The sequence below is a fragment of the Pseudoliparis swirei genome, chromosome 2 (genome assembly GCF_029220125.1).
Source record: "Pseudoliparis swirei isolate HS2019 ecotype Mariana Trench chromosome 2, NWPU_hadal_v1, whole genome shotgun sequence".
Taxonomy (NCBI): Eukaryota; Metazoa; Chordata; class Actinopteri; order Perciformes; family Liparidae; genus Pseudoliparis; species Pseudoliparis swirei.
In genome coordinates, this window is record NC_079389.1 from 15870021 (window position 1) to 15882427 (window position 12407).

Below are 12407 nucleotides of genomic sequence, written 5' to 3' on the forward strand. Positions count from 1 at the left end.
ACCTGCCAACAATTTAATTGAGTTCATCCAATGAGTCATTTCTTTGAGTGTAGGACACTTTGGATTTGTACAATGTTTGACTCTGAAGCATATTATATATTTTGAGAAAGTTATGATTTGCTTGAATTCTACTCATTTCCTGGATATTACATCATCAACATCATTACATCTCCAGCAGTCCAGTTTTCACAACAGCAGATTTTGAGGATAGATACTCTGCAATGGGAGCACGTAGAGCATGAGCGTCAAACATACGGCCCGAGGGCAACAACCGACTCGCCAATGGGTGCAACTTGGCCCACTGGATGACTTTTCAAAGTGTGAACATTGCAGAGAGGTAATGTATTCCATTTTAATCAATAAGAACACTGCTATTCCAAGTGGTGCACTGGGGTCTCGCTTTCCTTATAAGAGTAGCAGGCTATGCTGGATACGCTAGATAGCCATGTTTTTAGAGGGCAACCCCTAAATTAGAATCCCTCAACAAAAAGCTAATGGGATTTTTCTATTGGTTTTTGGAATAATGCAGAAGTGTTCGCCACAGAAGTTCTGTTTTGTTTATCCTTACATGTGCAGTTCAGCAAGATGGTCTTCACAAATGGAAACCACTTTTCTAAAAGTAAAAAGCTAACGTAATAACAAACTGCACAAGTTAAATTACTTTACGTCACCACCAATCAGCAAAAGGTGGTCTCGTGTTCGACATGATGATGTTTAATAGTCTCATGAGCCTAAAGATTTACTAGTAGTATATTAACAGACATATTTGATATTGTGAATTAACTCAGCTTGTTTTAACTACAGATTTAACCAGGGATCTAACCAAAAAATATATTTTTAAAACCCATTGATCTTGAGATGAGGGAACCAGAAGGGCAAAATATGAACTTATTTTCAGACTCATCATGGCAAAAGACACAAACTTGCAAAGATAACTCATTTGAGATCTTTGAACAATTTGTTTGACACCTCTGTTGTTGAGAGTGACTAGAATAATTATAAACAATAAGAAAACGAGAAATTTAAAGGGAGAACACAATTATTAATCTGGCCAAGTAAACATTAATCATTTATTTATCTTTGTATGGTTCTGTCATTGCACTCATCGTGGATTGTGAGATGATACAAACAAATGGTTTATGACTGTGATGGCTTGTATTCACTAAAGAGACACAGCTAACCCGAGCTAACTACACTGAGCTGTGCAGGAGCTGTACCATGACCTAAAGGCACAGTCTATTAAGAATCAGTTTAAATGTTAGCAAGCGAGACAAACTCTGTTTCCCAGGAAGTTAGTCTACCTTCTGGGCTTCCACTTCCCCTGTGGAATACCAGCCTATAACCATACAATGAGTTGAAAAGCAAATCACTAACAGTAGATAGCCAGTTTTGTGATGCCTTGTATCAACCTCCGTAGGCTGTGTAGGGCTATGATGTGCTCTAGTCAGTACCAGACAGCAGGTCTCCTAGCAACACTGGTTCTCACTTGTTAGTTATAATGGTGGACTACCACCCAGAGGCCTCAAGGGTTGATGCTGTGTGTACAAATATATATCAAAATGGTTGTAGGCTACCCTCTTTAGAACACTCTGCACAATAGCGGGAGTATCATTATAGTGGAAACTGTGAGCTGATAGTTGATCTTACATACAATCGAGGAGAAATACAATTTAAAAATCTTCAGTATTATTCATGTCATTCACAAAACTAAAGTAGCACTCTGCTTATTCCGGGAAAATTTTACAGCACAGCATTGAAAAAAATTAAAATCCAGATCAATTGAGACTAATTGAGTAGAAGATCCTCAGACTTTCCACATTCAGCCATCCAGATGGTAGAGTGTGAGTGTTGAGTGTGGCACTGTTGCTCTGCTCATACAAACAAGAAGCCTCATCTTGGGCAAGAAAAGGATAACCAAAAGCTAAAATTCAGATTGCCCCATCTGGCCTAATTATGGCTTCCATTTGGGAATGGCCTTATTCTCCGTATAGTCATTTTTTTTTCCAAAACTTAGGTGGCGGACAAGGCCTGAAATTAATGTGGGACCCAATATACCGGTATGCGCAAACCCCAACACAGAGGTGCACCCATGGCTGACATAAGGAACTTACATAGGTTGATTTCTCACTCATATATTAGAAGTTTAACCCATTCTGTAGGTCTGCAGCTGTGGTTGCTATGCCCTAGGTGGCAAGAGTGACAAGATTGATTCCACAAATGTGAAATTGGGTCATAAAATCCCTGGGGATCAATCATTCATCCGTTTCCAGAAGTGTGTGCAGGGAAATATAATTTCTATAAGATGAGCAATGATTGCAATGACACAATTCATTGACAAAGCTTAAGAAAGTTATCTGAGAAGCTTAAGTGTGTCAGCCGTGATGTGACATGGAGCTGTCCAGATGGTCTGGAAGGTATAATTTTCCCTATACATTGAGAGATACATGCATATATACATGTAGTGTTCAATAAATGTAATCCCATAGGTCAAACTAGGACTCAAATGTGACAGTAAATGTTGGTAATCCCTCAAAACAATTCGCTGAGGGATTTTTTAACTGGTGCAGTGCCAGGCTTCTGACATGGCACATCATGGGTGTGGGTGTCGAAATCTTCCAGCAAACAATGACATTTTAATTTGAACCACTTCAGAGGAAGAAAATCCGCTGTTATAGGATCTGATGACACCAGATTGTTTAGGACGAGTACTGATAAGAGTGACAATATCTTGCCAGACTGTGGAAGAACAAAGTAAGATGCATAACATATTGATCACCAGTTTCTGCTGGTATTTATATAGTGTTTACTGGGCTTGGCAGCTTCCTAACCAGTGTTACTAAGTTAACAAGACCTGGAACAGCGAGTCATCAAATAGCGAAGCAAAATATGGCAGATAATTTAAAATTAGATGAGTTTAATACATAATCCTTTGACAAATTATTAGAAATGTTGGTTTAAATCAACAGATGTATCTCTATCAAAAGCAGAAGTAGGACTTAAAACACCATTAACAATGACAACTCATTGTCTACAAAGTGACCACGGTGATGTGGAATAACACATTAAAAAGCCCCGCACATAGCAGAGTACAACCGCAGAGAGGAGAGCTATCACTTTGACTAACTACTTACTGTAAATGTTTCATCCATTAGAGGGGCACAAATTTAATAAAAATGCTAATATGTTACAGTCTACAAGGCTGGTTGTTCAACCTACTGAGAAACACTAGAAAGATGATTGAGCTGTACCCTTGCCTCGTCGTTTGGTAACAAGCGCATCACTTATCACAGGCTCCTTCACTCTGGAGGAAAGTGTTTGTTTGGGTTGTACCACTGAAAAGTTAATCAAGTGAGATAATTGAATGTTGTTCAGAGACAATAGGGTGGGAGGGAAGGTGCATGTTTGACATTGTTTAGTTTTCAGAGGCTTTATCATTAGAAAATAAAGAGAAACATATATTAATGTTTCCTGTATTGTTTGTGTGAGTGTATGTGTGTGTGTGTGTCAGCATTTCACATTTGGAGACTATTATAAAAAACAATTATGGTGTGTGTTTTCCGAAGAGGATGAACCTAGGGTGACAATGCTTTCTCACTTCCACGTCAGTAATGAGATATTTCTTTCCCTCTTACTTTGCAGCCCGTGCAATCAGAAATATAATTCAAATACCGAAATATCTGAAATCAGTGTGTTCTCCACAGAGGGTAAGTAAACACACATTGCCTTTGACAAGTTGTACTGTGCTGTGACACGGAAATCTTCGCGGCATAAAAACCCAGATTACCTTTATGTAGCACAAATAGATTGATATAAAAATCAAATGCATTGCAGAGCCTGTGAAAGCAGAAAGCTGGCAGAGGCAGCGGCACCTCATCACACACATTCAGCAGCATTCAGGGGATTATTTTTGCCAGGTTCAGTCTGAAAGTCCAATCTCATATTTAATCACAACCGACTAGCCTTCTAGGAAGCAAATTAGGGATGTTTGTTCGTTCCTTTTGCTTTCTGCATCAGTTATTTTGCATCTTAGAGCTAATATGTATCGTGCATAATAACATATAATTCCTCAATGTGGAAATACAGATATAGTGTCATTTAATGCTTTTGGTGTCAGGATGTAGTCCAAACAAACCCTAATGATGTGTTTCAACAAAGCGTCCTGTGACTTCAAATTACCGGTGGATCTGTGTTCGACAATACCGATTCCAAGTGGGGGAAAAGGTCTGTTGTTCTACCAGTTCCTTTTTATGCCTCTCAGATAAGTTCAAATATGGATATTAACGAGGTCTATTTAAAATGAAAAGACATTTGATGTGAATAGTTGTTGTTAATGTTGTTTTGATGTATTACATGAATTCAGGTGTCACGTGTGATACCTTACAGCAAAACCGTGATCCAACTACATAGTGAAATATGTACGGTGTTTAGTGTAACTCGAACTACGAGGATGAAAAAAGACAATATTGCACTTAATTTTCAGCACATTTTAAAAAAGGCCTCTATGTATTAACCTTATAGTTAAACAATAAGCACCATCAAAAAGCCTATCTTGAACAAAATCAGAATAAATAGTAAAGTTTCCTGCTGTTGAGGTACTCCATGTTTTTAACCAGTTAATAAGAAAATCGACTTCCAAGCAACTTTGCCTGGGTTCCTATAAAAATTGACCAATGTAGCTCATGTTCATTTAGATATGGTACTCAACATTACTCACATTCAATCATGACATTTAAAAGTGTTATCACATTATTTTTGACAGCTGCATAGTTGGCCAGTCACAACAAAGTGCTCGCAAATTATGTCGTGACATTATTACATCAGACTGACAACACCTAATGATAATGTTGAAAGTTCTGCTCACGCTAATGTTGATGTTAGCTTCACTGACAGAAAAAGCTTTCGAGTTTCACAACTCTGAATCCTGTATGTCTCAATCATGAGCTTTAAATGTGATACACTTAAAAAGATGATATGATGCGCTTAAAAGTTTAACTGAGATATTCTGACGTTCTTGCTCATGAGTTTACTCCAATTATTCAACAAAATATGACAATCCTGATTTTTTCAATTATCCTTTAACCCTTGTGTTGCCTTAGGGTAATTTTGACCCGAATCAATATTACACCCTCCCCCCGCCTTAGGATTAATTTGACCCCATTCAATGTTTAATGTCGGTGTTCTTTCGGTAGTCAACAAACAAACATAAAGTGCCTCACACTTAAACTTGGAAAACAATATTAATTCTAATAATTTTCTGGAGGTTTTAATTGCTGGCGTCAAATTGAACCCAAAGGGTAAAATATGTTAGTAAATATAAAGGTAACAGGAGGGTGAAACATTGAATCGGATCAAAATGACCCAAAGGCGGGGGGTGGGTGTAATATTGATTCGGGTCAAAATGACCCTAAGGCAACACAAGGGTTAAATATAATTATTTTATTTAGAATTGTGTGTGTGGGTATATAATTATATATATACATATTGTGTTCATAAATATATGTTTTTTTTATATATATACTGTATATACATATATACACTGCGTAGTTCATTGGTCCCGCAAGAACGTCAAATGGTCAGAGAATATCTTCAAGTAGGATGAATCTTGACAAACCGACGACAGATTTGATGCTTAAACTACTAACTTCTCGCCTGAAAACATCCTAAAATTACATTCCGTGACTCAACAACAGTAGTATTTAGAAAGAGTCAACTGTCAGTTGTGCATTTTCTCCTCTGCTGTTGTTTCCTTTTACTGGTGTGAAATGCATTCTGGACATTGTCTGTCCAGAGTACGCACGAGTCACCTCTGATGCATCCTCCGGAAAATGGGCATTTTGACTGTGCTTGGCGAGAAGCGGACTTTGAATTGGAACATGTACTTGGGCCGCGACTGATGATGGTTCACGAGTCTACGAGAACACGAGTACAGAGAAGAATGCATATGGATAAACGATAGACTGGTGTCATTGATTGAGCTCACATGTAAACCTTCACTTACACAGCTTGTTAATACACTGTTAATTATGTGAGTTAATTGTGAGTGTTGGGATTCGGAAATTGCACTCTCCACTCAACTTTCACTTCATTCAAACTGTGTCATTAACCATTTTCTATTGTTCTCAGGAGACCTGTTATCTACAATATGATGAATATGATTTATCGACGAGAAAGAGAACCAATATGTAATAAAAGCTCCTTATTACAGTGGCAGTAGTGTACTAACCTCTTCCCCTCACATCAGGAGGATCAAACACAACCAAACCAACCAATATGCATGTTTCTTGGATCTCCCTACATGGAGGGTGGGATTACATCTTAGCTTTATACTTCATTATGCTCATGAGAGCCACATACTGATGTCTCAGTTGATATTCGCAATTGTTTCAAGCCTTCCTTAACAGAGGGACTGATTCTGGTTCAAATCCTAAAATTAAAACAACCGTAGAAGAAAACAGAGATAATTAAATTAGTTCAGACAACCTGCTTTTCAATATTAGACAATGTAGATATTAAGTAGTTAATGCACTACATCGATTCATTATTCCCTGAGAGATCACACTTGGAAGCTGAGCTCAAAGTGAGAGGAGAGAGATCAGGGAGAACATAACTTCCTCAGTGGGGGAAAACCTCAGAATCAGAGCCTACAAAGGGGATGAATTGGAACAGTGAGCGCCAGCCAGAGCGGTGGCAGCTCTGGTTGTATTGTGAGCAGTGAAGCAGCTCTTTCATTGGCAATGGGAGAGTGAGCACATGCGTGTAAGCTTAAACAGAACACTATATTAGAGCAGAGCGCTGGATTGGTGTATTTAGGGTATTCTATGTGTGTGATTTGTCTCAACTCAGGCCTCACTCATTTTAGGCTGGAACTTGTGCTCCACACACTTCACCATGTACAAATCTTGCCTTCTGATTGTGCAATAAATGTCAAGTCTTCATGAGCCACTAAATGAGGCTGAGGATGAATGTAATGGTTGGGGTCGAGCTCAGTCAGGGATAAAAATACCAGAGTACTTACAGATGTATCGTCTAAATGTCACTCGAGATGAAAGACGTTGTGAACTGCATATGGTGTGAATGTTGGCGGTCAGCTTTTTAATGCTGCTCACTCAATTTTGTTATTGTAATAAACAAGTCATAGTAAGTAATAACTGTATGTATGTAATAACTGTATTTCATGTTTAGATGAAGAGAAGATAAGAAAGATATACTGGACAAATATTTAAAAAAACACCAACCAAATCATTGACTCAAATGCTGGCTGTAAAAGGCTGTTTGCTGTATTTCCAATAAAAATGAGTACTTACCGTACTACTTACTTGTTTTCCAATGATAGTAATTGAAAGCATCTTATTTATGTCTCGCAATAAGAAAAAAATATGATGGAAAAAAAACAGCTATTTCATTAATTATTGGTTGTTGCGCTCCAATTTATATGCAACTCCCATCTAATTGCATGTTCTCCTTTCCACCATGTGCACTGAGATGGGCACAAAAACACCTTCTGAATGGGCAAAGCACTGTATCGCATGGTCATGACTGCAATCGCAGAGTCCTGCTGAAACCAATATCCACACTGCCATGAAACTGAGCCCAGATCATGATGTTTTTCATCAGCAGTTACTGACTAATAACATTTAATGCTGATGATCTTTCTGGGCATTCACATAAAATCGTCTGTATTCATTCTCCGCGATGACACAATATGCACAGAAAGTGCCGATTATGATACACTAGTGTCAGCATACAAGTGATTAAAGTCAATATGTAGACTCGTAAATGTGAATATAACCTATTAATGGTACAGATATAGCTGTATATAGTTTATCTGATGGCACTTTTTGTAGAAAAAACAGTCTCAGTTATATCTGTTGCAGTGTATCCACCACCACCATCGTTATATGACAACTGGGGGTTACCAAGGTCAAAAGTATTAATAGGAGGATGAAATGCATGGAGCTCCGATCTGATACGGTCTTATATTATTCCTCTTTTCAAAGCCATTTGTATTTAGATTTTCTACTGGATTATGTGTGCATGCTGAAATGTTAAAAAAACACTTTATACACAGATTTGTCTTCCTGCATAACATTCAGGGTCCATGTAGCTGTACCTGCTATGTAGACAGAGTGACTATCACTCTGTGTGTGTGTGTGTGTGTGTGTGTGTGTCTGTTTGTGTTTGTGTGTATGTGTGGTGGGGGGGTTGAACAAAAGATGTGAAACAGCAGTCAGGTAGTGACGTCTGGTGAAAAGACGTCACTAAAAATCCCAAAAGTACATTAATACATTACATTAGGAGCCTCCTCATGTCATCATCACTACACACGATGCCAGATCAATTACACTTCACTAGAAATCAGCATTTCAACAGAACATTAGGTGCAATTACTGATCTAATATAAATGTGAGACAGTTTTACTTGGCAGACAGTTAGTGCTATATTTATGTTGTGAAGTGTTTTTCAAAGCTGCAGATCATGTTTATTACACTTTTAAAATACAGTAGGTACTATTGTACAATTAATATTGTTATGTATCTCCTCAAATAAAGTTGGACTGTGAAAGAGATGTGTTTACAGGATCACATTTCCATAGTCAGTGTTAAATGGACCCGTATATTTTCATCATATCACCGGTTTAAACAGTGTTCAAACATATGGCCTTTGTGAAAGAATATGTTATATTTGTTTCATACCACAAAATAATTAATTGTAAATTACAAACATTGAAATATTAATTGGGTACACATAATGCAAACAGTAGCAAAGCTATAACTTGTGTGTAAACTGCCCAGATTGTGTGAACCCTATGAATCATAACGATTGTAATAATTTAATACACACTGTCCAGCTGGCCGCTTCAGCAACGTCATTACGCCTTAACGGATTATTTAGCTAAAGACAATAATATAACTGAAAAAAGGCAATGGCTTTAAATCACTCTACATGGTGGGGAGGCACAGAGAAAGGGTTTGTTTTCTCTCTCTCTCTCTCTCTCTTTGCTTGCTCACCCACTGCATTAATCCTTTTATAGCACAGACCAGGAATGTATCCTGGTGATTTGGTGCATAACAATAAACAGTGAAGAATTCTAAAGACATAAATGATGTTATTTTAGCTTATGTCTCTTTCAAGGGAGCCGCTTTTCACCCGTACCGCCTGTCTGAACAAGGTAGCGACTGGGTGCCAATGTATCAAAACGTACACAATCAAGCAAAGAAATGATATTTATATATTATATATATTTTGGATCCAATGCTACGCTATAATTAGGCGCCGACAGCGGGACTTAGTGAAGCATCAATTATGCGAAAACCGAGACAATAACTGCGATGGCATTGTGTCATAGTAAATGAAGTGTTGAGTACAATATAATTGGGTTTTCATCATAACCTTATGTAATTTCCCGGAGTCACGGTTGTATTGCTGACATTCACTTAGAGGCAGCAGTGTGAGAGCGTTGAGTTGGCCTCAGTCTATCAGTGATCTTTCTCTGCTGTAATTGAGTCACGACACAGTCTACAGCAGAGTTCCATCACGGTTTCTAAAACGCAGAATAAAAAAATATTTTTCCATCATGTTTTGTTACCGCAACAAAAACTGATGCTTTTTTGAGTCTTGATTTCTTGTCAAAGGTAAAATGGTGACTGAGTGAACCAGTATGAAGAATCGAAAACAAATTGTAAACTACTTGAACAAACATGGATTGAGCCTGGCATCAGAATTAAGCTTTCATTATATAATATCGAGAAGAGCCCTAATGACAATTTATACAGGTTGACAAAGTCAACCTGTTTCCAAGCAGCTCCATGTATTTTATTATACTCACCAGGTACATTTGGAAGACATTTGTTGATGACCATATACTGGGACTGACCTTAAGATAATATATGAATTGTGTGTATATTAAAGTCTGACATTTGTCTTCCTCAATGAAAGCATTTCATAGATCCCTCGGCAGAGCCCTGAGCATTTGATTAAGAATGAGCAAGTTTCCTGAAGGTGAACGAAAGAGTTAGGTGGCTTTCCATCTGGGCACCTTCATATCAAGGCCTCTCGGGATGTTCAGCATGTATATTCATAAGAGGTGGGCAGGAGCGGGAGGGGGAAAAAAGTTTTGAAAGAGACCCAGCTGGTTGCCTAAAACTTATCTTTGCTGACCTCGATTTCTCCTGCTTCCCAATGAGTTTGGTCTGTCCGTGTAGGACAAAACATGCTGCACAGTATGTGGCCCTGAGTGAAGCAGCAGAAGGTGGGAGCCACACAAACTGGAATTACTACAATGTGTATCTTTAACACTTAATATAAGATGTGTGTAGAAAGACAACACATTTATATGTTCTACAAAACAAAGAATCAATCTTACTCGAATGTTATGTACATTTAGAAGACATCGTTGCCATAGCTATTTCATGCAAGGGATGTGTGAAACGCTATGAGAGCAGTGGATGTATGCAGTTCTCAAGATAAGGCCACTATACCGTAGATACATCTGTTTAAAGCAACGTCAGATATTCTATGGTCTCCACGAGGCCATAGTAAGGTTATTTAACAGGGTCGATCATGAGAAAGTTATGGAAAGTAGATGAAAAGAAATTAGGAAAATTCCATTAGAAATCTTGAAAAAGTGTATTTATATGTATATGTAATATCTACACAGAATTTGACGCTTATTTCGATGAAATTAATGATGGTTGCTTTCCGTTTGCTTCTTTAGTGAGACTAAAATGAGTCCTTTGTGTAAAAGACAGGATGGAATGTGACAGAATGAAATATGCTGCATATCTCCTTTTGTCATGGGCTTGGAAACATCAGCACGTCCAGCTGATGCACAGAAAAACACATGTGCTTTTGGATGTATTGGATTTATTGGTAAATTTAAGAGTCATATTTAACTCGTCGCAGAAAGGGGAAATCATTTTACAGTTTGTCTTGGGAAAAGATCAAAAGTATTACACCAACAAATGCAGCAATTTCTTTCTTTTTTTAAAGCCATCTCTATATTATATCAAAAACACAAAATATCAAGTTATCAAGTATGACATTATGAGATTTTTAAATTATATTTCTGATTAACAAACACATATTTTTTTAATACTATTTGAACATATTGTTTTCCAAGAGCTAAAGGGCATATTATTTTTTATTATTTTATTTTAGTCTTGAGACTTTGAGATATACAAATATGGTTGGCTTTATTATTTTCTGTACTCGGTTCCTCTTTCTTTACTCTTGAGTTGCAAACTGCACTGAATTACATTATCAAAGTCTCCGTGCTGTTGCAAATAAAAAATGTTTTGCCTGAACCGAATTCTCTTAAAACATCTTTGTCTGACCTTCTTCCCATCTCCATACCTTGTACTTTCTTAAGAGCCAGTGGCTAATGCAGCGACTCCTTAGTGCACCCAGTAAGATAGAGATAGGTGAGGCTTAGTTTAATTGTATGCTAGAACTATATTAGAGTAGTGTCTAATTGGTTTCCATTTAGCGGATATGTAATAGAGAGAGTCATTTACAATTTGCAAGCAGTGTAAATGTACTATGACGATGGCTACTCAGTGCTGCTGTATGTGTGAAAGAATTCTTCTCATGAACATCTATACCGTTGAATGGGATGGCTGATAGAGCAGCTGATAATGTAGATTTGAATCCTTCCATCATCAGTGGATGAACTGACATTGTGTTGTCACACTTTTGCAGTGCGGCACGTGGAATCTGCAAACACCGCCAGCGCGTTCTACCTCGGCTGACCTGAGCAACTCCAGCAGGTGTGGTTTGGGGTTTTCATTACACCTGACCTGACATGAACACAGAACCTGAACCAGGCTTCGCGGCCTTGTATCCTGCTTGGTTGGATGAGCAGATATTGAGGTATTAACCCTGAAGACCATTTGGTGTAGCTTAGGAACAATTCAGCAGATGTGGAAAGTAGCCGGTACACGGTATCAAATGTATGCTATTGCAGCCCAAAGAACGGTTGTAGAGAATCAACGTTTCCTTTATGCTATTTATATACATTGTTAAGTGATCTATAAACATGAATGGGGAATGTTAAATCAAACTGAATAATGTTACAATGTCGCATCCACTTTAATCAAAGTCAATTAAATGCCATTCTCTGGTCTGAGGCATTCTACCAAGTAAATCCTTCAATGCAAGCAATAGAGTAGGGGGTGAGACGTTAGAGGACGAGTTTGCAGCTCCGTCTTGGACTCTCCACCGCTGTGAATCAGATGCTCTATCATTGCACCTCTCACAGTCGTACGGGTCAAAAAAGGTTGCGCTCCCTGCCAGACAGGGGCTAGTGGTGTGCTAAAGCAGACGCTGCCTTAACACAGAAGCCAGGTGTCCGGAGCAGCTTGGTACAGTTGCTAAGAGTGAGAGCAACAGCCATACCATACCTGTTCTGA

The 12407-nt window shown here is 38.2% G+C and overlaps 1 protein-coding gene across 1 annotated transcript in view; it reads right to left on the reverse strand.

The window, feature by feature from the left end:
• lrp1bb (low density lipoprotein receptor-related protein 1Bb) overlaps positions 1–12407 on the reverse strand; it is a 237367-nt gene that overhangs the window by 136618 nt on the left and 88342 nt on the right. The window lies entirely within an intron of this gene.